Source organism: Rattus norvegicus, chromosome 1 (assembly GCF_021556685.1).
Source record: "Rattus norvegicus strain SHRSP/BbbUtx chromosome 1, alternate assembly SHRSP_T2T, whole genome shotgun sequence".
In the NCBI taxonomy this organism is placed as follows: domain Eukaryota; kingdom Metazoa; phylum Chordata; class Mammalia; order Rodentia; family Muridae; genus Rattus; species Rattus norvegicus.
The window spans coordinates 214,683,245-214,704,602 of NC_141534.1; the positions used below are offsets into that span (position 1 = coordinate 214,683,245).

General features: G+C 41.6%; 1 protein-coding gene and 1 long non-coding RNA gene across 4 annotated transcripts in view; both read left to right on the forward strand.

Annotated features, from left to right (window-relative positions):
• The window catches only part of Pc (pyruvate carboxylase), a 98,933-nt gene that overhangs the window by 7,212 nt on the left and 70,363 nt on the right, over positions 1 to 21,358 (forward strand). The window lies entirely within an intron of this gene.
• On the forward strand, positions 1,700 to 7,075 carry LOC147997023 (uncharacterized). The gene is made up of 2 exons (XR_015652826.1): positions 1,700 to 2,268; positions 4,792 to 7,075. It is a non-coding gene; the product is annotated as an uncharacterized LOC147997023 (long non-coding RNA).

Genomic DNA, 21,358 nt, shown 5'->3' on the forward strand with positions numbered 1-21,358 from the left:
GAGAGACATTCCTTTCATGCGTAAAAGAACTGAGATTCTGGAAGCCTCAGTGACTAGGTGATTTCCATGAATTGTAGCATGTTTGGGTGAGGTTTTGGGTACCACACCCCAGCCTGACCCATGGAGCTTTAAGAAATGCTAGATCATTCATAGTGGTTTTGGTTGAAAAGTTTTTTGGTTTGTTTTTTTTTTTTTTTTTTTTTTTTTGGAGACATGGTTTTGCTGTGTAGTCTTGGTTAGTCTTAAACTCACAGAGATCTGCCCTCCTCTATCTTCTGAGTACTGGGGCAGGCACCACTATGCCAAACTAAAAAGTCTTGAGTTTTGAGTTATTAAAATTGAAAATCAAAACACCTAGTTCTTTTAAGGACTTTTAAGTTTAATTCTTGCTATGTGTAAACACTGAAAATTTCCATTCTATTTATGATTTTAGAACAATTTAACAATCACTTTGAAAGGCTTTTTGATTAGTGTTAGTCTCCTTTGAATAATTCATTAAACTCATTTGAAAGTTTTAAATTGAATTTATAAATTACAGTCACCTTCCCTTAATTATTTTATTATTTCTTCCAGTTGCCTGATTAAAAATCCCTTAATATTTTAATTACTCTTATAAATCTAATAAATTAAGCCAACTCTTAAATTGTCTTAAACATTCCTGTTATGTTTTATTTATTTATTTTTTAATTTTTAGGGTTTTTTGAGACCATATTTTACTCTGCGGTCTGGAACTTACTATATAGCACAAGCTAGCTTTGACTTTCAGTAATCCCGCCTTAGCCTCAGGAGTGTTGGAATTACAGGCATGAAGTGCCATGATCAGCCCTATCCTGGTTTACCTAAGATTTATTTTAATTTGTGTGTGTGTGTGTGTGTGTGAGAGAGAGAGAGAGAGCTTGATTAGAACATGTCTCTGTTGCCTCCACTCTCAAGTAACCACAAAACTTCTTTCTGTTCATGGAGATTGGTTTGTATTTTTCTGGAACTTTCCATAGGTAGACTGATTTAGGATCATTTCTACTTTGTCAGCCTTCTTTTATTCAGTATCATTTTAAAACATGTCCATGTGTCAGTAATTCACTTATTCTTACTGCTGAGTAACTATTCTATTACAGGGACATCATGTAATTTATCCCTCTACTTGGTCTTCTCAGGCACTTCCAGTTTTTGGCAATTCCAAATAAGGCTGCTGTGATCATCGGTGTCTCAGTCTGATCTGGCAGATGCTGTAATGGTGAACTGTGCACACCTCCAGATCTAAAAATGGGATTTCTACTGGTGTGTGTGTGTGTGTGTGTGTGTGTGTGTGTGTGTGTGTGTGTGTGTGTGTGCGCGCGCGCGCGCACATGTGTTGTGTTCGTGAATGCTGGTCAAGCACTCTACAAACTAATCAATAGTGCCTTGCCTATGTTCACGGTGGTTTGTTTTAATGGATATTTTTCCTTTTCCTAGGAGTAGAGTGGTTGGGTCACAGGTAGCTGTTAAACCCTTCCAAAGTGGTTATTCTGTTTTATATTTCTGTCAGAAGAGAGAATTCTAGTCACTTTCCACCCTCTCCAGCATTAGAAATCATCAATCTTTTCAATTTAAAAATTTCAAATGTATACTATGGCATTTCATTGTGGTTTCAGCTTAGATTTCCCTAATGACTATCATGATGTGGAATGTTTTTTCATATGTTTGCGTGCTATGGGATGTCTTTTTTTTTTTTTTTTTTTGGTTCTTTTTTTCGGAGCTGGGGACCGAACCCAGGGCCTTGCGCTTCCTAGGTAAGCGCTCTACGTCTTTTTTTTTTTAAGACAGTGACTCACTATATAGCCCAGGCTATGTATCTCAGCTGGTTTTGAACTTGTGATCCTCCTGCCTTTGCCTCCCGAGTGCTAGAATTATAAGCATGTTCCACCATGCCTGTCCAGAATTCCTTAAAGCACACGAAGTACCAGCTAATGCACAGATGTAGGGGGATGCTTGGGATGGATTCCAGGCCGTGTGCATGCTAGGCATGTGCTCTACTACTAGGCTATATCCCAAGTCCAGCACAGCAGACTTCTTTCTTTCTTTTCTTTTTTATTATTTTATTTTAACTTTTGTTTTTTTGAGACAGGGTTTCTCTATATAGCCCCAGCTGTCCTGCAACTTGCACTGTAGATGAGGCTGTCCTTGAACTTAGAGATCCATCTGCTTCTGCTTCCTGAGTGCTGGGACTAAAGGCATGTATTACCACTGCCTAGCAAGATTTCTAACACAAATGGCCTGGAGAGATGCTCAGTGGCTAAGAGCACTGACTGCTCTTCCTGAGGTCCTGAGTTCAAATCCCAGCAATCATATGGTAACTCGCAATCATCTGTAATGGGATCAGATGACCTCTTCTGGTGGGTCTGAAGACAGTGTATACATATACATAAATAAATATTAAAAAAGATTTTTAACACAAAATTAGTAATACTATGGCATTAACTCTGCACATATGAACTTAATTCTATATCTTTCTAGAATTTAGAAGCTCCTGAATAAGGAAACAATTATGAGACTCATATTACTTTCTTAAGAAACTTGTGTTATTTCCCCTGAAACTGGATATTTTCCTCATAATTTATAGAGACCCTTGGCTCAGACGAAATTAGGTCTTAGCTTTTGAATATGGCTATGAAGCAGATCCATGATTTACTACCATTTGCCTCTGAATAGGGTGGTCTTTACAGCCCTTGGGCTCTGGATAAAAACACTATAGTTTAATTTCTTCTCCTGTAACTCCAGTTCTCTACCAGATGCTGAAACCATGAACTGGATTTGATTTATATATTTATGGCTTTATTTCCTACAACATAGGTAGAACTTGAATACCAAGTAAGCAGAACTGGGGTTCTTTGTAGCTGTTAAGATTTTGTTTGACCAATGACCAGTTGCAAAATTCATGCCAGTGACTCAGCAGGGCTAGAATTTGGGTTCCTGTTTTCCAAGTCTAGGTCTGGTATTCCACTCACTATTTCATACTCTATTTTTTTTTCCAAAAAGAAAGAGAATGTGGAATGTAAGAATTACTTTTGCTCAGTCAGGCTTAGTTACCAAGAAGTCCTACAACTGGAACTGGTGCTGCAGTCCTACCTCTGGTAGGTAACCTGGCTTCTCCCTGACCTCCTAGTGGAGAGTTACCAGTTTTCTTGAAGGGACCATTGCCTTCAAATCTGATTAGAGATTGAATCTGAGATGGTGAGTAGATGTGGGATTCTTGTCTTGGTTCTTGGGTTGGTCCCAGGAAGTTATATGGGTAGAAGGTAGACCTCCTGAGAATTATTTCTGTAGTTGTATCTCTCCATGTCTGGTGCTTACGTGGCCTCATATGGCTAAGCATAAAGATCTACCGAGTTCTCAAGAGAAAGACCTTTCAGTTGGAGAGAAATCAGCAGGATCGCATTATAGATTCTTCTCAGCAGGATCCCCCACCATAAGTGTCTGAGTATTTCTAAGGAAATATTTATGTATGGGTATTTTGCCTACCTATATTCATCTATGTACCACTTATATTCCTAATGCCTGAGGAGCTAGCCATACCCATACATACATGCAGGCAAAACATTCATACGTATAAAATAAACCTTTAAAAAAATCATTATCAAGTGACATTTAGCCTGTTTTCCTTATAAGAATTTTATGGTTTTTTGCTCTCCAACATTTTGGTTTTGAGTGTTCTCAGTTATCTGTGGTTAACCTGTTTCCAAAAAAACAAAGTGTAAAATTCCACAAATAATTTATGTTATAAATTACTCACTGTTCTAAGTTGCTTGATAAAATCTCTTGGGTGTCCTGCTTCCTACTGCCTAGGCTATAAATTGCCCTTTTGCTCAGGAAATCCATACTATTTAGGAAACCCAGCTGTCAGCTGCTTCATGGGCATCTTGGTTTGTCAATCAACTGTGCTGGAGTGTAGGGCTTGAACAAGTGATCTGTCCTTATGTGGAATTATGCCACCATGCCTGTGCTGTCTGTTTTTCTTCATCTCATCATGTAGACGTTGTGTGATCTTACATTAGCACAAGAAAAGTTAGAACAAGCCAGGTGTAATAGTTTACACTTTTAATCCAAGCTCTTGAGTGGCATATGGTTGCTAAGAATGTCTGTAACTCCAGTTCCTGAGTACCTTAAGCCCTCTTATGGCTCTGAGGGCACTGTGCACACACAAATATATGCATATTCATTAAAAGCAAAACAACAGGGGTTGGGGATTTAGCTCAGTGGTAGAGCGCTTGCCTAGCAACTGCAAGGCCTTGGGTTTGGTCCCCAGCTCCGAAAAAAAAAGAAGAAGAAGAAGAAGAAAAGAAGAAGAAGAAGAAGAAGAAGAAGAAGAAGAAGAAGAAGAAGAAGAAGAAGAAGAAGAAGAAGAAGAGGAAGAGGAAGAGGAAGAGGAAGAGGAAGAGGAAGAGGAAGAGGAAGAGGAAGAAGAAGAAGAAGGAAGAAGAAGAAGAAGAAGGAAGAAGGAAGAAGAAGAAGAAGAAGAAGAAGAAGAAGAAGAAGAAGAAGAAGAAGAAGAAGAAGAAGAAGAAGAAGAAAAGCAAAACAACAAAATCCGTGAAACCAAACAAAAAAGTTGAGTACTGTAGCCTGTCTTTTGCTACTTTGTGGGCTCCCCCCCACTTTTTTAAAAAAAGATTTATCTATTTATTTTATGTGTATGAGTAGACTGTCTCTGTTTTCTGACACACCAGAAGAGGGCATTGGACCCCATTACAGATGGTTGTGAGCCACTATGTGGTGGCTGGGATTTGAACTCAGGACCTCTGGAAGAGCAGTCAGTGCTCTTAAACCGCTGAGCCATCTCTCCAATCTGGGTTCTTTTTTCCCCACCCTTTTCCACCCTTTTTCTTCTACCCTTTCAACCCCCTAACACCAGATAGGGGAGAAAAAGGAGTAGAGGGGAAAGGAAAGAGTGCTCTGAATAAAGTTAGGGGTCAGATAGGGGCTTCAAGTTCCTTTGGACAAGTTTGATCTTCCTGTCAGGATAATTTCTTCTTTTTCTTGTTTTATTCTTTGCCTATGACTGTTTAAAAAACTTCAACCAACAGCAACCAACAACCAAGGACCCACCATGCCTCTCAGGGCCCCAGCATTTGTATACTCTCTGAAAAGTTCCCAGAATTCCAAAAGTCACACAATTGCAGAAACTGTCTAAAGCTGGCAAAATCATGCCACCACCAGAGCATGAGGTAAATCACAGTCAGCTACTATGGGCAGTTTGAAGCAGCCCCACATTCTCACACCCGGGATTAAAACAAAACATATTCCTATAATAGTTCTGTGTTTTTTAAAGAAGCCAAAATTCTAAAATTGTCACTCTATGTCCCCTCCTTCTGTTTTAAACCTTTAATTATGCTAAGTTTAGTGGAAAATTATAAACAGAGGCATTTTCAATGAAATAAATGCTTTCTGGGTCGCTGGCCAAGGTTTTCAGGTGATCTCTCTCAGTTCTAATCTTTATTGGTTTTGATGATAGCCATAGCTCTTTATTTCCTGTAGAAATATAAGCAAATTTGTGTCCTCAACACAAAACTTTTGCAGGCTTCCATTCTGATGTTAACACATCAATATAGTATATAACCTGGTTTAATTCACATCTTGGCTGACAAGAGGCAAACAGTTTATACTTTTTGTTGCAGAGTCTCAAGCCAGGCCTCCAAGGCCGTTTTCTGATGGTAAGAGATTGCCTTGGATCTCTCTCTTGTACTTATACTTATTGGTCCAGTGACAGCCCTGCCACATTGCCTAAAACCCCTGGAAGTCTAGGCCTTCTTTCTGGTTTATAGTTAGGAAAATCATTGTCCTTAGAGATATCTTGTTTACCTTTCTGGAGCGAAGTACCATATTTCCCGAAGTTAACACGCTGGGCATTTTGAAATCTAAGACCTTTAGTAGCTTAGTTACCATATCTTTGCAAATGACTGTATTTCCTGCAATTGAAACACTGGGCATTTTGATATTGGCGATCTCTAGCTATAACTTGATGCATGGTACACATTAGAACTGATATTTATCATATCCCTTATCCACTTGTCCATAGGCAGTGCCCGCACCTTTAATACTCTAATAACCTTTCTTATGTTCAGGATTCAAATTTTCAAATGCCAAGGTCTCAATCAGCATTTGCCTTGCTTCAAGGTCTGATATGGCTTTGTTCGCAACTGAGACTAATCTGTGTAAAAAGTCAGTGAAGGCTTTTCCAGAGCTTTGTGTAATCTTTGTAAACCAGGTGAACCTTTTTTGGGTTTCTCAACTTTGTCCTGAGCTCTTTAAGCCACCAAGTGACAGTGATCTATAGTAGTGTCGTCAAATCAGATCTGTTCGTGTATATCAGAGAACCACCCTTTGCCTAGCAACTAACTGCTCTTTCCCCTCACTCTGCTTCACTGCTCAATATTGGAGGCTTCTTCCCTCTGACATGTTACCCACTGCACCTGTACAGCTCCAGTCTCTAGTACAGCTGTCACCAATCCCTTCCAGTCTGGGGAATAACTCTATTTGGAGTAGCCCAGTTATTTAGAATTTGTTTCACATAAGGCTGTGCCTCCCAGATGAGACCACAGCCTATTTAAAACACTTTAGACCTAGTATTTCTATAGGATGTCATCCTATCTTGTCCTAACCTCCTTCTACACCGTTAGCAGGCACATACTGTACAACCACTGGGAAAGCTGATGGTGATGAACTCTTTACCCCAGGCTGCCCTTCCTCCTGCTCTGGCAGTGCGTTGATGTGAAATTAACCCATTGGACTGTTTCATCAGTCCATCCTCTTGCCTTTTCAGCTTTTCTTCAACCAGACATCCCTCTGGCACAGTTAATTTCCCTCTTTCCTCCTATGGGAAACTCAGTCACTGTGACTGAGCCTTTTTTTTTCTCCTTTGCAATGCTCCTAGTTTCCCAGAAGCTTCCACTTCCACCCACACGTTTTCCAGTTGCACAGCCATTCTCCCAAACTGTTATGAAACAATATAGGAGGAAGAGGAGGAGGAGGGGGAGAGGAGGAAGGAAGAGGAGGAAGAGGAAAGTCTCAGAAAATTCCCTCTGGGAGCAGAGCCATGGGGAGATATCCCAGCAGTAGCAGCCACAATAAGTTTTTTGTTGTCTTCTTGGGGGGAAAAAGCCATTCCTTTTCCCCCTGCTGCTTCCTATATGGCATTTGAAGGCAAATTTCCCATTTTGCCTAGCTCCATGTCTGGGTGCCACTTGTAGCCTGGTCTTTTGGCTACTTTGTGTGTTCATATTTCTTCCATCCTTCTCCAACCCCTTTTCTTCCACCCTTCCAGCCCTCTAACACTAGATTGGAGAGAAAAATGGATAGGAAAGGAAAGTGGTCTCTGAATGAAGTCAGGGTTCAGAGAGGAGGTGATATTATCGTTAGGGTACTTCCTCGAGATTGGGAACTCTGAGTTCTTTAGGGCAAGTTTGATCTTCACTGTCAGGATATCTAATTTGTTCTTATTCTCGTATCTTCTTTGCTCGTGACTACTTAACAAACCAAGACCAACAACAACCAAAACCAGCCAACAACCTGTCACCCTTCATATACCTTCCGAAAAGTTCCCAGAACCCCAAAGTCACACAATTGCAGAAAGTATCTGCAGCTGGCAAAATCAGGCCTCTGCCAGAGCAGGAGACAAATCATAGTCAGCTGCTGTGGACAATCTGAAGCAGCCCCATATCCCATACCTGGGATAGAAATGAAACCATATTCTTACAATATTACTGTGTTTTTTAAAGAAACCAAAATTTCAAAATTGTTGCTTCAGAGCACAGTATATTATAGAGATTCATGATATTTTCATAGCAGTGTGTTGTTCTAACTTCTTACTAATTATTACCTTTAACTTTTTATAATGCTTAACCTATAAATTAAACTTTATTATAGGTAACTGTATATGGGGAAACAGTTCACATGGGGTTCAGTATTACTGGAAATGTTAATCATGCCCTGGACATCTTGAAATGTATCTCCACGGACAAGGAGGACATGGACAATAGGGTTGGGGCCAACTTCACTGTATGTCTGCAGGAATTTTAAATACAGCCTCGCTGCACCTGTGAGTCTATGCTCCTCCTTTAATTGATGAAGGGATACTGTGATAAAGTGTGTGGATGAGAGTATGGGGGTACATGTGGGCACATGGTGGGCAGAGGCATAGGCAGATTGGTCTTTCTCTGAGTTTGACACTAGCTTGCTCTATGTAGCGAGAGACTGTCTTATAACAACAATGACAACAGCAACCACAGAACATGTGTGTGGCAGGGGGTGGTGGTGGAGTGTGGGGGTGTGCAGCTTGACAGATGGCTTTATAGTTAAGAACGTTTGCTACTCGTCAGAGACTTGCGTATGTTGGTTCACAATTGTCCTTAACTGCAGAGTCTCATGTTCTGAGGAGAATATTACTGTGTAATAATAGTACTTGGAGTTTAAGATTGAGTACAAAGTACTTAACTATTAGAGTTTTATTATCTTACCTGTTTTCTCTGAAAGTTTGTTCTGAAGGCTGACAACCTCTTTTCTAAATGGCACCTAAGGTGTTGATCTCTGAGGAATAGCAGAGTAAGAATGGTGAATTTGGTCAAAATCTTTCTTTTCAGAATTCTAGAAACTAACCAGAAGTGTGCAATAATTGATATACATCCAAGAAAAATGACTGAAACATATATTCCCATTTCAACAAATAATTATAAGTTATATACAAAAGAAAAAACTCATCATTAGAAACTGTTCCCAAAGAAGACCAGACAGTAGATTCTCTAGAACAATGGTTCTCAACTTTTCTAACTCTGTGACCTTTTAAACAATTCCTTGTGTTGCAGTGACCACCAAACCATAAAATTATTTCATTGCTACTTCATAATTTTGTTACTGTTATGAATCGTAATGTAAATATCTGATAGATAGGCTATCTGATGAGGCTCACCTCGACAAAGGCTTAAATGTTCCATTGTTTTTTTTATTTTTTATTTTAAAGGTTTATTTTTATATATACAATATTCTGCCTGCATGTATGCCTGCAGACCAGAAGAGGGTACCAGAATTCATTATAGATGGTTGTGAGCCACCATGTAGTTGCTGGGGATTGAACTCAGGACCTCTGGAAGAGCAGCCAGTGCTCATAACCTCTGAGCCATCTCCAGCACCTTAAATGTTCCATTTTAAATAAATCTAAAGAACTAAAGGGAAATATGAAAATCTAAAAACAAAGCCAACCACTGAAAAGAGATCATCAGCATATGTTAGGACAAAGGAGAACCACACAGATGCTCTGGAGCTGAAGCTGTCACTAGAGATGAACAGCAGAGCAGGGAGATGCAAAAACAGCAAACTTGAGAAGAGGCAAGTGGAGCACATCCCACATGAGAATCAGAAAGAAGAATGAATGGGAAGGAGCAGGACTTAGAGACCAGCAGAAATCAAGTGAATCAATGCACACATGGTGGGGATTCTAGTCCAGAGAGAAAAGAGATGCTCAGACTCTTTGAAAAAATAATAGCTAGAAACTTACCAAACTTGATGAAAAATGATCTAAATATCTAAATAACTCAGTGAACTACAACTAGGATCAATTCAGAAAACCACTCAGGTCTGTCATAGTTAAAACTGTAAGATAAAATGTGCTAATGAACAAGGGGCCACCAATAAGTTCAATCGCTCTTTTCGCCCCATAAGCCAAGGTGGCGAGAAGGTAAACGTAAGTGCCTTGTGAGGAAGAACTTTCAGCTGTGATTACCCCATTGCTGGAATTTTAGATGGACTGCACCTCCTGTCTTTAGTGAGGATTTGTTAGCTAATATTCTGCATAATAACTGGTCAAACTCCTTTATATTTATTGTGGTGCAGGGACTTGAACCCAAGGTCTTGTGTATGTCAGACACACTTTTTAGCAAAGAGCTACATCTCTAGCCTCCTTTTACGTTGTTGTTTTTCACAGGGTCTCATGTAACTTGGACTGGTCTCCAACTCAATATGTAGCCTCTATGACCTCGAGATCTTTTGATTATATTTTTTAATGTAGATGAATGGTTTGCCAGCATATGTTTGCAAATCTTGTATATGCAGTGCTCATGGAAGCCAGAAGATGACATCACAACACCTGAAACTGGCATTACAAATGGTTTCAAACTGCCATGTGGGTGCTGGGAACTGAACCTGGTCCTTTGCAAGTGCATGGGAGTCCTCTACCCTACCCTTTAATTCTTGATCCTCCTATTTCTACCTCTGAGGGCTAGGATTATAGGCATTCACTACCAAGCCTAGTACCCTCTTTCACTTTTTATTTTGCAACCGGAGATTTTGCTAATTTGCTAGGCTCATCTTAAACTCACCATATATGGCCTCACAGACCCTGAACTTGTCTTGCTTCAGCCTCTAGAACAGCTCGGATTTCAGTGATACACTGCTAGGTCTGGCTAGCTATTCATTGTTTATTCAAGAAAAAGGAGACCAAATTAAGAATTCAACAATGACAGGTTTTCCCTGTCTATCAGCCATCCAGGTTCAACCACATATTGGGATTTGATCATAACCTGAGCCCCCAAACATGCCCATGGAGCTGCCTTTTCCTGTGTTGGTACTATTTTCTTTTTCTGTGTGTGATTTTATAGTTAATATTGTTTCATGTCTCACTGGGCCTGGTGAATGCTGTAGTTCCTGTAGTTGCTGATAAACCTCAGGTTCAGAGAGATTAAGTGACTCAGCTTTACTAGGAAGAAGTTTTCAGGGGACAAAATTACAACAGTCAGCTTAAGACTCTTTTTTTTTTTTTTTTTTTTTTTTTTTTTTTTTTGTTTTTTTTTTTCCGGAGCTGGGGACCAAACCCAGGGCCTTGCGCTTCCTAGGCAAGCACTCTACCACTGAGCTAAATCCCCAACCCCAGCTTAAGACTCTTAAATGGCTTTGTTTTTGATTCAGGAACCAGGCGACACTTCATTCTACAAAATAAAATAAATGTTCCAATGAGCCAGACTTGGTAAATTGGTTTTATAGACAGGAAAATGGCTGAAGACAGAAAAAATGAAAACCAAGAGGCAATTTGGTCATTTTCAGTTTTTTCCCCCTAAGGATAGAACAATAGAAAAATAAATCATTGGTTACCATTAGATTCCTGAAGTTGAAGACTGAGGGTGCCTCAATATTATACCAGTTGAAGCCTGGTGCGTTTGCAAAATTTAGCTGTTAGCTTTATAATCTTGATTGCCAGGTCCAAGGCTTAGTTTTAGCTTAATGGAACCACAGCATGAGTGATTCCATTTTGATTGTTAGTCAATAGTCTTTTGGGACCCAGTTCAGGAGCTTAGTTCAAAGCAGTGGCCTCCTGTAAATTTTATTTAACATGCTAGAGCCAAATTTCCTTTTTCTTGAGACAGTGTCTTGGCTCGCTTCCAATTTGCCATGTGACTGAGGATGACCTGACCTCCTGATTCCCTTACCTTCTATTTCCTGGGAATACAGACAGGCATGGTCTTCCATACTTGGTTAGCAGTCTTGATTTGTTATTGTTATTCTGTGTGTTCCTGGCTGTCCTGGAATTTCTCTTTGTAGACCAGGCTGGCCTCAAACTCAGAGATCCACTTGCCTCTGCCTCTAAGTGCTGGGATTAAAAGTGTACACCACTACATTTGGCTTAGTACTGATGTGTGTGTGTGTGTGTGTGTGTGTGTGTGTGTGTGTGTGTGTGTGTGTGTGTGTTTGTGTGTGTATTTATTTATTAGGAGACATCGGTGGCTATAGAAGAACTATGAAGATGAGAACTTAATTCAGAGAAAAATAGGAAATGGTTTAATTTTACCATTGACTTTTCAACACAGTCCTGATATTTTACATAGGATTCTTAAAATATGTCACATGTTTATAGGGGCATTGAGGCCATCCTTGTGGGATTGTTGGAAGAGATCAAGTGAGTCAACTCGTGTGAAGTGTCACAAATGTATTCCTTGTACTACTGGAAAAGTCACACTGGTTGCTGTGTGAAAAGGTTTCCATGGGAGAAGCTAACATGGGAGTCCCTATGGAGAGCAGGCTCTGAGTATAAGGATCTGTGGGCTCAGGGTTATCTGGTGAGTAGGAATACTGAGGAGGAGCAGGCCTTTGAACTTTTGTCACAGTGGGGTTGAGCAAGAAGAGAGGAGGGCACCCAGGCAGTGGCACCCTGGGGGAAGACATGATGATCAAAAAGCCAGGCTTGCAAACTGGATCAGATGTTCAGGTCATCTTTAGTTACAGAATAAATTGTATGTGAGCCAGCCTGAGCCACAGGAACCCTGTCTTTAAAAAGAGAAGAGTCAAGTGTGGACCTGAAGTGCTGGAATCCCTGAGAGGAAGAAGCTTGGGCCTGCTTCTCTTAGGTCAGTGCAAAAGCACAGGTCTTACCTCAAGGAGGATAAGAGAACATTTATTTAGGAGCCTAATAGGGGTGAGCAACCATGTCCCAGGGACACAGATTTATGCTACACCAGATTCTATGCTCTTTTCATGGAGAAACAATTTTATGAAGTTTTCATAGTAATAGGTAAAGTCATAAATCAAGACAGTTTTCAAGTACCTTGGTGGCAATGTCAGAGAGGTGCATTACAGTAAAATGTAGAAATCTAATCTGTAGACCTCAGATGCTATCTGATGAAGTTCTTAGCATTTGGGTTGGTGGAAGCTAGTAGTCTGCTAAGTTAATACATTCTAGAAGGTTTTTAATCTGCTAGTCACAGAATGTCAGGTCTGACACATAGATGGATAAGGAATGACTATTTAGGAGGCTAGCTAGTTCAAGATAATTTGTAATTAGTCTCTAGACCTGCAACGTTCCAACATTGGACCTTCCAATGTTTCAATGCCACATCATTGGTTTCTAATCTGTCAATCAGCCTTGCAGACACAGCTTTATACTGCCTGGCTTTGTGTGTCAACTTGACACAAGCTGGAGTTATCACATAGAAAGGAGCCTCCCTTGAGGAAATGCCTCCATGAGGTCCATCTGTAAGACATTTTCTCAATTGGTGATCAAGAGGGGAGGGCCCAGACCATTGTGAGTGGTGCCATCCCTGGGCTGGTAGTCCTGGGTTCTGTAAGAAAGCAAGCTGAGCAAGCCAGGGGAAGCAAACCAGTAAGCAGCATCCTCCACAGCTTCTACATCTACTCCTGCCTCCAAGTTCCTACTGATGAACATAATGTGGAAGTAAAAGCTGAATAAACTTTTTCCTCCCCAACTTGTTTCTTGGTTGTGATGTTTTGTGCAAGAATAGAAACCCTGACTAATACAAGCTTCTTTCCAGTAATATGGACATGGGGTTTGGGGACCTTCTTTGGCACTCTACCACTGAGCTACATCCTAGGTCTCTAGAATTGTCCCCCACCTTTATCTATCTGTTTATCTATCTAGCTGTAATTTGCTTTGTTTTTGAGACAGAGTCCCTCTATATAATATAAAGACAGTAAAAATGTTTTTTAAAATTTATTTTATGTATATGAGTGCTCTGTCTCCATGTACACCTGCATGCCAGAAGAGGGCATCATGTGGTTGCTGGAATTGAACCTCTGGAAGAGAAGCTGGTGCTCCTATCTGCTGAGCCAACTCTCTAGCCCCCCACCCCCAATAAAAAAGTTTTTAGGATGGCTGGAAATGTAGCTTAGTGGCAGAGCATTTGTCTAACAAGCTCAAGATTAAAAGAGGCTGGCTAGTGGTAGTGGTGTGTGCCTTTAATTCCAGCACTCAAGAGGAAAAAGGCAGGAAGATCTCTTGTGAGTTCAGGCCAACTGGATCTACATAGTTTCAAGACAGCCGGGGTTACTCAGAGAAACCCTGGCTTATATGGAGGTGAGTTTGTAGGAGCTGGCTCTCGTACCATGTGGGATCCAGGGATCAAATGTAGATTGTCAAGCTTGGTGGCAAGTCTCTTTTCTCACAGCCATCTTGCCAAGCTTCCTTTTAAATAACTCTTTTTCCTATTATTCTCCAATTTATTCTTGATTTCCATGGTTTCTGTGCTGAGGCTTGGGAAGGCAGTTGGTCAGCTGAAAGGACAGGTGGGGACATCAGATGCCACTTTGAGGCCAAAGTCACAAACTAAGCTGTGTCACCTGCATCTGGCCTATTTGACGGCTCTCTGGCTGACTTGCTTCTCAGATTAAGGGCATTTCTGGGGCAAAGGCAAATGAGGTCATTCTTCATAGACTCATGGATCCCAAAGAACATTTTTTCCCCAAATGAGTCCACCTAGGAGGGCTCAAGAGACCCATCACTTGTAGAGCCCATTCAAGAAGTCTCTGAGGGACCCTGGGCTTGGGAGGACTAGAGTTTTGCTCTCGGGGTAGTGAGTCACCTGCAATGGTGAAGTTGCTTTCACCGTTAAAAATTGTGATATTGAGAAGCCAGGGTTACCCAGGTAAGTTTTCAGCAATGACATCTTTGGACCTAACTGCCTAGTACTAGGTTACTAAGTGGTGGTCCAAACTGTATTTAACTTTTAAAATGTCTCTGACTTTTAACCGAGGAACACTTAAATCTGGAATTAACATCTCAATGTACCAAAGTCTTTTTGTTCTCTTTAGAGAATAATTCAGTTCTTCTCCCTGTAGGCTCACTCTGGCTGAAATGATCTTCTCCAGTCTTTAGAGACATGTGTCTGTTTAAAGTAGAAATGTAGCAGCTGGAGAGACGCTCAGAGCTTAAGAGCACTTGTTGCTCTTGCAGAGGACCCAGTTTGCTTTCAAGCACCCACATGGTGTCTAACAATCATCTAAAAACAGTGTCAGAGATCTAATACCCTCTTCTGGCCTCCAAAGACAGGACAGACATGTGGCACATATACATACATACACATATACACACATATACACAGGCAAAACTCATACATAAAAAAAATAAATCTTTAAAAGTAGTTACTGTCCTACATCTTTTCTTTTGCACTTCCTTTCTGCCAAAGTCCCTTTTATCAAGACCTTGGACATGTTATTTTTGCAACTCATCTACTGAATATGCCTCTTTTTCACTGTTGTAGGGTTTCCTACTCTACCCTCGTGTGTTTGTTCTTGGTCTTACTGAGGAACCTTTTTGGTTTTTATCTTTATTTTGCTCCTAAAAGTGGTACTTTTCTGAAATTCTTGTCCAGGGCTCCTAATGCATTTGAGCAAGCATTGCTCCAGGATATAAATTAGGAAAGGAATTGTTGGACCCGCCTAATCTAGGTCTTGTGGGACTTGTCTTCCCACCAGCAGTACACAGCACTGAGTACTTCGTGATCTCTCAGGTGTCAGAATTTGGATCTCAGGTCCCATGTGAGAGCCACCTTTGTAATCTCAAATTATTGGGGTGAGTTACCTTTCGCCTGTCTGTGTGATGGGATCACACTTGATTTTCCTGCACATAGTTCCGGGGGAGGAGGAATAGTGGAGGTTTACTTTTGGCTGACTCACACTGAGGGGTATCTTTTGGAAATCTCAACTGGACCTGGGGTAAGCCCTCCTTAGATTTCCCACTTGGCTGAACACTGGGGATGTGCCCTGTGCCCTTTTGAGGATTCGAAAAACTAAAGCTCAGGTTTCCCTGGTTTTGCAAAGGGCCTCAGGATAAAAGTTACAACAGTTAACTCTGCCTCCTCTTAGGTGTCCGCCTGAGTAGTCTGGATTTCCTTGCTGACTTCTTTATACTTTTAAGAGTATGTGTATGTAGGTGTGCCCCTCCTTTCAATACATATATTTTATCCACACATGTTGTTTTCAATAGGAAGGATGGGCAATCACTTGTATATCCATCTGGAAAACTTGCTTGCCTTTAAAGGGAAGCCCATGGGACTCTGTGTCTCACAGCTCTGGTTTCCCTTCTCAGGAGTCTCTAGCTCACAGCCGAGCAATGAGGCAGCCCCTCTACTGCCCACAGGGATACAGTGGGAGCAATGGGCAAGGTTTCCACCTAGAACCATAGAGCTGCAATGTTTGGGTCTGGAAGTCTGACTCTCACATGTCATGGATTTCTGAATTATTGTGAGAGTTGGAGTCTTTCTGGTCCATCCACCCCTCAGGTTTTTTTTTTTTTTTTTTTTTGTTTTTTTTGTTTTTTTTGTTTTTTTTGGAGCTGGGGACCGAACCCAGGGCCTTGCGCTTGCTAGTCAAGCGCTCTACCACTGAGCTAAATCCCAACCCCACCCCTCAGGTTTTTAAAGATATGTGGTTAGTCCATTTGGCCTGTTCCTCTGGCCTGGCCTAGGGGCTTAATCAATCCTAGCTTTGGGCAGTATGGGCAGATTGCTTAGAGAGTAAGCTAGCACACAGGGAGGTGTCTGAGGGATTTGGTTTAATGAGATATTGAAACCACAGAGGCACATCATCATACAACGTGAAAAAAAGTTACCCCAACACACATCAAACCCTGATCCTTCTTGTCCTTTGTTGCACGGCCATAGCGCTTGTTTCCAGCTGTCTTAGCCTTTTGATTTCTGCAATTCCCGTGATGATTCCACATTTTTTGCGTTCCGGGGTAGACTGTGAAACCCTTTGTGTTACTCTGGTCACTGCTACGTTCATCTTAGCCTCATTCTTGTTTTCTAAAAACAACTCACATGGTATTCACATCTGCTATCAAAAAGGTTGCTGCTGTCTTCTACTTACCTCCAGAGGCCATCTTTTTGTGGTGCCTTAAGCCTTCCCAAGCACCTACCTGTGATCTGGTTCTAGGCTGCTATAGCTCCAGATGGATAGGCCAGAACACAGCCACCTCTGCCCAGGGAGGTTCAAAGACCTACTCATTAGACACACCAGAATGAGGGGCAGCTTTTTGTTTCTCGTGTTTCTCCTGGGGAAGGAGGCATGGCAACCTCCCCTGGTTTGTTCTTGGGATCTAAATATTACTTCTTGGTGTTCCTGTTTCTATGGGATTCTACTACACTGGCTATCACTGTAAAACAGTGAAACGGCTTTCTTCCTGAATGCCTGCTGCTTTCCCATTGTATTCTTTTCTTATGTTCCTTTCCCCTTTCACTTTTCCCTGTGGCTCTTTTATTTTCATTTATTTATTTTTTGCTTTGTGGCATCTTCTGTACATATGCTAGGCTAGCAGGCTAGCACTGTACTGCTGAGCTATATCTTCAGTTGGAATTCAAAAATATTTATTGCTGTCATTCTATAAACTGCCTTCTGGGTCCAGCAGTTGCAATCATTCCCTTTCTTGCTTATTCTTTCTGTTGTGCTGTTCTGCCCAGTGTAGCATCCATTAGCTTTCCCTTGTCCTTTCCTAGGCCCCTGTTCTCTGGCTTACCCTTTCTTGCCAGGGAAATGCCATGCAAGGGGGATAAGCCCCACATTTTTCTGGCTTTTCAGAGGAACTACCCCCTGTCTTGAGCTAGTTTTAATATCTTGTCATACAAGTTAAACCAGGAATAAATTGCTACATGATCAATTGATAGCATTTTATAAATCTATTTATAGCTGGGTGTAATGGTGCATGTCTTTGATTCAAGCATTTGGGACATAGAGGCAGGTGGATCTCTGTGATGTAGGCCAAGTATGTGTGTGTCTGTGTAAGTGAAAGTTACAGTGCCTATGGAGGGCAGAAAAGTATATTAGAACCCATAGAGCTGGAGTAATGTGTCCATGAGCTGTCTGATGTGATTGCTGGAAACAGAACTGGAGTCCTTTGGAAGAGCAGCAAATACTCTTAGTTGCTAAGCTGTCTCTCTAGTGTTGCACCCCCACCCCCACCCCCACCCCCAGATGTATTTATTTTATTTTATGTGTATGGGTGTTTTGCTTACATGTATGTGTGTGCGCTGTATGTATGCCTGGTGCTTGCAGAGGTTGTAGGGTCCTCTGGAACTGGAGATACCAATGGTTGTAGCTGTCATGTGGGTACTGGGAATCTGGAAATCCAACCCAGGTCCTCTGGAAGAAAAGCCAGTGCTCCTAACTATTGAACCATCTTCCAGGCCTCTCCATCCCTTTTATGTTATTTCTGAGACAGGGTTGTACAATTTAGCTCAGGCTGACCTTGAACTCACACTAATCTTCCTGTATCAGACTTAAGAGTGCAGAAATTATGTGTGCACCACATAATATTGTTTCTCCCTGTTCCTGTGCAGGAATCTCAGGGTATAGTTCTTAAGGTGATCCTTTCTCCTGGCTGAAACAGTGATTCTTGGTTGCCAACTTGAGTAAATCTGGGATTAACTAAAACCCAAATGGCTGGATACACCAATGAGGGATTTTTCTTAATGAAATAATTTGGAGTTCAACAATCCACCTTTAATCTGGACCACCTTCTAGTGGCAGACTCTATAAAGGATGTGGAAGAAGGAAGCGCTTGCTCTTTGCCTGCTTGCCCTCATTGTTGCTGGCAGGTTCATTCTTTCACTGACAGACATTAAAACTTAATTCCTCATATATGCATGTAAGTTTTCCTTCGTATTCTCTTCTTTCACTTAGTCTTCATTCTAAAAAACGTTTTTGAAACTGTCTCATTTAGTCTAGGCTAGATTTGCATCTTTTATGTAGCTGAGGATGCCCCTGGCACTCCTGATCATTCCCTTTCTATTTCTTTTCTTTTTCTTTTTAAAAATGTATTTATTCTTTTATGTTTTGAGTACACTGTAGCTGTCTTCAGACACATCAGACATCAGAAGAGGGCATCAGATCCCATTACAGATGGTTGCGAGCCACTATATGGTTGCTGGGAATTGAACTCAGGACCTTTGGAAGAGCAGTCAGTGCGCTTAACCGCTGAGCCATCTCTCCAACTCCCCTCCCCTTTCTGTTTCCTGAGTGCCAGTATTATAATGCCTGGTTTATGCAGTGCTAGTTATCAAAGCCAGAACTTTGAGCACTCCCCCCACTGTTGTTCATCCATAGACTTTGCTTGTTCTCCATGATCTGCTCCGCTGCCTTCCTGGGCGCGTCCACTGTACAGTCATTGTGGGCCTGAGGTTCCCTGCATGATTGCCAGCCTGAAATTGCCATTAGTCTAATACATATAGCTTCAGAGTGTTGTGCCCATTTTGAGAAATCCCAAAAGACCACCAAGGAGCCGATTCTGATGAAATCTTACTAGGGTCTTTTTATTTGAGGCTTGGGCTTATCACTGACCCTGATGCAGCAGGACAGGAGGGTGAAACCCCCAGCCCAGTTTCAAGTAAGCATTTATAGAGGCAAGCAAACAGGCAAGGGGGTATTCAGTATGGCACACATCTGATTGGGAGGCTATTATGGAATTTGATGCCCTTTAAAATGATTGGCTGATGTTGGGAGTCAAACCATAAACTTATAAGTGAATATCTTAGGTATATCTGTAGCTTCTGCTTTCCTCCTGATTGGTGATGGTTAGGGAGTGACATGGAAACTAGTGCTAGGCGCAGGCTTGTTGATTAACTTGAGCTCCGCCTTAGGTCAGATCCTCTAAGATGGAGCCTGAACCCAAGATGGAGTTGGTCTGGTCTCTCAAGAAAAACCTGGTGCATATGTCAGAGCCCCTGCTTTACAGTAAAGTACTCACAAGCCCTGTAGTATTTCCTGCTTAATGTTGGTGAGCACCCTTCTACAAGGCTGTGGGACAGGAGGGAGTAAATGTGACGAGGTTGTTTTCTGTCTGTGAGTTAGTACCTCACGTTTTATGCATTTGTGTGTGTGTGTGTGTGTGTGTGTGTGTGTGTGTGTGTGCATGTGGGTGCCTATGTATATGTGGATGTAAGTGTGTGTACGTGTATGTGTATGTGTGTGCACGCACATGCATATACGCATATGATTATGTATGTGTGGGTACAGAGGCAAGAAATAAATGTATATCTTCCTCAATTGCTTCTTTATTTTTGAGACAGGGTCTAACTGAACCTAGGGGTTGCCCTTTTCCCCCCTAAACTGGCACCTAGCAAGTCCCAGCATGCCTCCTGTCTGTGTTTCTCCCTTAGCACTAGAGTTATGGGCATACACAGCCATGCTTGAGTTTTTATGTGAGTGTTGGGGATCCAAACTCAGGTCCACATGTAAGCACTTTACTCATTGAAACATCTCCCAAGATTTTAAACAGTGATTTTAAATTTTCTGCTGCTTCTCTTACCATCCAGCCCACTTTTACATCCCAGAACGAAGATGTAGAAAACAGATGTGTGGGTTAGTCAGCTTTCTGTTGTAGCCAGAGATCTGCTTATGAAGGAAAGAGGCTTATTTTGACTCATAGGTTTGGAGTTTTAGCCAATGATTGATCACTCCATTGCTTTGGGACTATGGCAAGATAACACTATGGTCCAGACTTATGGTGGAGGGAGTGTTTACCTCATAGTCCAGTCCAAGATGGACCAGGAGAGGAATGGGCGAGGGCACCACAATTCCCATCAAGGACCCATGCCCAACACTTACCATTAGGCATCACCTCTTAAAGGTCTAAGTATTTATTAATGGTATAGACTCTGGACCTCATCAACGCTATGTTAATTAGGTTTCTATTACTGTGATAAAGATCATGATCAAGGGGTTGGGGATTTAGCTCAGTGGTAGAGCGCTTGCCTAGCAAACGCAAGGCCCTGGGTTCAATCCCCAGACCCGAAAAAAAGAAAAAGAAAAAAAAAAGATCATGATCAAAAACAATTTAGGAAGGAAAGGTTTTTACACTTCAAGCTAACAATCAATTGCTGGGGAGCATAAGGGCAGGAACTTGAGGCAGGAGGATTGCTGCATACTGGCTTGTTCCTCCTGTTTTTGTTTTGTTTTCAGTTTGCTTTGTTATGCAACCTGGCTGGGTCTGGTAGTATCCACAGTCTCATCATTTGAGAAAATGCCCCAGACTTCACTGCAAGGCAATCTGATAGAGGCTGCGATGGCAATTCTTGGTTGTTAATTTGACTATATCTGGAATGAACTACAATCCAGAATTTATAAAGATCTTATGAAAGGGTAAAGGTTTTAGGTCCAGGTGTGGTGTTAAAGGCCTTTAATCCCTGCATTAGGAGACAGAAGCAGGGAGATCTCTGAGTTCAAGGTCAGTCTAAGAGCAAGTCCCAGGAAAGCCAAGTGTAGGCAGTGAAGGAGAACAGAAAGCTGGTGATGATGTAATAGAACAAGGGGTCCATGTACCAGCTCCAGCAAGCAGCAGAACTTGCAGCTTTAGAGTCAATAGTGGTTACTGGAACAATTGATGCTGGTCAGCTGCAGCTAAGAAATTAGTGGTGATTAAGAAGAGACCAGCATTGCTGAGATGACATCTTCTGGGAAGTGTTTTCTGTGAGCACAAAGAAGCCGTGGTCCAGAGATAGACATCATGGTGGCAACCAGAGTTAGTAATATGTAAGAGTCACCCAGTGGGACTGGTTTTGAATAAAGGGGTCATGGAGAGCTGCTGAGGCTTGACACTGTGAGAGACCATGGAAGGCCA